General features: G+C 35.0%; 1 pseudogene; it reads right to left on the bottom strand.

Annotated features, from left to right (window-relative positions):
* Positions 1-1,981: 1,981 nt before the first annotated feature.
* Positions 1,982-2,733, bottom strand: LOC141497878 (cyclin-G1 pseudogene; annotated as a pseudogene).
* Positions 2,734-3,452: the final 719 nt, after the last annotated feature.

Below are 3,452 nucleotides of genomic sequence, written 5' to 3'. Positions count from 1 at the left end.
ATTTTTTCCTCGCTGTTTATCCTTCTATCTCTTCTTACACAATCTCTCCTCAGAAGTTTAATTAATATTTCCACTTCTTCCATAATCTGCACATACTTCTAAAAGTCCCTCTCTTATTTCTATCCTCTTATTTCTCTAAGACTTTTATACCTTCCTGTGTATGTATTATTCCCTCTTTAATCTAGTTTCTTTTTTTTTTAAGGTTTTTGCAAGGCAATGGGGTTAAGTGGCTTGCCCAAGGCCACACAGCTAGGTAATTATTAAGTGTCTGAGGTCAGATTTGAACTCAGGTGCTCCTGACTCCAGGGCCAATGCTCTATTCATTGCACCACCTAGCCACCCCTAATCTAGTTTCAACAAAAACAAAGAGCTGCATTATACGCCCTTCATTGTAATAGTTCTTCCTTTCATGCATTTTTTGGTATGAGATAATTCACTCCATTTACCTCTTCCCTTCCCAGTTTTATTTTTTATAATTATACTGTCATAATCAACTCAAACCTCTAAACCTTCTGTCTATATGCACTCTTTCAAACTACTCTGGTAATTACCACATTCTTAGATTTATAAATATAATTTTCCCATAGAGGATGTAAATGTTGCTTTTTGATTTTGTTTTTTGAATTTCAATCATTTTATTGAAAGGTCACTTTCTTAGTATCAGAACATAATGGTACTTTGTTAGGTTACTTCATACAACTTAAGTTTGCACTGATGAATTAGAATGGAAATTCTTCAATGAATCAGGTCTTTAGGAGTGACTGAAAACTGCATCTGTGAAACACTACTGAATCATAAGACTTATGAGGCATACTGCAGTTCTTTGCTTTATTTTAAAGGGAAGGTTGTTGTCTAAGGAAAATTTGAACTAATTATAGCTATTGTGGAAGCTAAGCTATATATTATGCTGCTTAGCTGTTGTTTGTCCTTCATTCTCAAAGGCAAACATGACTTCAGAGACACCATGACAAGCACTTGAATTAGATTTGAGTGAGGTGGTGCTGTGCTAAGTCACCAACCTCACTTTTTCCTCCCAAGCCATCTGGGACTGGTGGCCAGATATGAATCAGGACGACTGGATGCAAGGCAGTTGAGGTTAAGTGACTTGTCTAAGGTTACATGGCTACTTGTGTCTCAGACTGGATTTGAAATCAGGTCCTCCTGATTTCAGGGTCAACACCCTACCCGCTATACCATCTAACTGTCCAAGGGACTATATGCTTTCCCAAACCTATGTCAGTTTAGATTCATTAACCTACAGCTAGTCTTATGTGTTTCAGCTACTGCAGAATTAGTTAATTAAATTGATGCTTACTTAAATCTAGGCAGATAACCACTTTAGTCTTTCTAAGTTGAATTGTTACAGGAGCATTATGCCAATAGCATACCCCATACAAGTATTGCTTTTAAATACAAAACTCTATACTAAAGGTCCAGTTTCACACCAATGGTAAATTTTATTTAAACACTCTAGAGCTTTTACTACTAGATTGGGTCAGTATTAACTGTCAGTTCACAGTATAGTTTCCCAACATTATTCTGCATTAGGGTTTCACACATTTGAGTTTTAGTTTTTACAAACATAGTTCAAAGAAGATCATAATTTAGTCTTGAACACATTTCCAACTGCAGCACACATAATCAATTTCTGACTATAACCTATTTTCCCCTCAAGTCTGAAAACATGTTTATTATATTTCAGGCTTCACAATTTAAATCCATTCTAATTTTGGAGACCACAAGTTCTGATGTGAAATAAAATTCAAAATAATTGAGTTTCTTCACCATAAAAATCCTATTAAGGCCAAGTTTAGGGATTGTTGGAAGATGATAGAGTTTTTTAATAATTATTCTTTATGTGCAGTATTTACAGATGCAATCCACTTCAACTTCTGAATATTTGGTTTAGAGCACTTATTTGATGAATATTCATGTAGGCACTTTGCTACAAGTTTCTGCCAGAGGGTCAGATCTCTGCAATTTATTTGGAATGTTTTCGAAGACACTCTACTCCTTCTGTCAGTTCTACAAATTTGTTGTGCTTGAATTTCCCATGCAATTATAGACAATGCCAATACAGAAAGCTTTGTTTTAGAAAACATAACCCTACACTGACATTTCCTAAGACATTTACAGTCTTTCAAAACTCAGGTTCTTTCTCCTTTCAAAAGGGAAGTTTTCATGAATGAGTGAATAATGGAGCTGTGGGAATTGAAAGATTGTAGTAGTTTTGACTTGCCAACACATCTTTTCTAATACAATCTTTTCCATTCTTATCAGGTCAGAAACTGAATTTGTATTGCTTCTCTGCATCAAATCTATGGCTAATGGGACAATTCTCCCTTTGCTGATTTCAGAGCTAGATAGAAGCAATTTAATCCCACACATCCAAGGTATTTGGGATTGTACTTTGATTCTGCATAGAAAAATGTTCAATAAATTCACAGGAAAAAAGTCTCTGCATCAAAATCAAAGAACTAAGTTATTCTAAGAGGTCTTTTACTTCTTAGTCTCTCCATCTTGCAGTCATCTGAAAGCCATTATCATGAGCAGATTCAATTAGTCTCAAGCCACAGACCTTTGGCTAACATCTAGACTCCTGTTCCAAATAGAACATTTAACTAATTCAGCAGTTACTGAGCTTCTGTTGTTACCAGTACCTCTCTCATTTTGATAGAGCCCTTCATAGCAGCTATTCCTTTATAGCAAGCCTCCCTCAGTCGCCCCCAAGACCTATCATCTTCCCATCTTGAAAAGTTAGAATAACATAGGAACTTTATTGGGGAGAATAGATACAGGAGATGATGAAGAAGATTTTGGGGATAATAGCCCCAGTGAGCTGAGAATTATGCCAGTCCCAGGACATGAAGTGCTAAGCAGTAAATGGTTTAATCTTATTAGTTTTCATGTTTATCTTCTTACATTGTCTTAATTCTTATAACAACTCAAATTTTCTGTTGAATTTTTGGTTTTTTCCTCAAGAATACCTGAAAGTCCTTTAGTTCATTAAATATTCATATTTTCCTTTGCAAGATTACACTCAATTTTGATGGGAAGTTATTCTTTGTTGCCAACACAGTTCATTTTTGTTCTTTTAATGTGGAAACTACTAAATTTTATGTTATGCTGACTATAGAGCCACAATATTTAAATTCTCTCTTTTAGTTGCTTTTTAATATTTTCTTCTTAAACTTAAATTTTCTTCTTGAAACTTACCTTTAATGTTTCCATGACCTTTCATTTTGGAATCTCTTTCAGGCAATGACAGGCAAATTTTTTTCAGTTTCTATTTTACCCTCTAGTTCAGTTATGTTCAACCTGAAAGCTATATGTGACCCTCAAAACTCATTCATATGGTCCACAACCAGAAAAAGAAGAAATGAGTGAGTGCACAAGGCAGCATTGCAACATCACAGACCAACTTAACCCTTAACTAGCACAATTCAACTTTT

Source organism: Macrotis lagotis, chromosome X (genome assembly GCF_037893015.1).
Source record: "Macrotis lagotis isolate mMagLag1 chromosome X, bilby.v1.9.chrom.fasta, whole genome shotgun sequence".
Lineage (NCBI taxonomy): Eukaryota > Metazoa > Chordata > Mammalia > Peramelemorphia > Peramelidae > Macrotis > Macrotis lagotis.
Note: the sequence above shows the minus strand (reverse complement) of the source record. Positions and strands in the feature narration are given on the sequence as shown.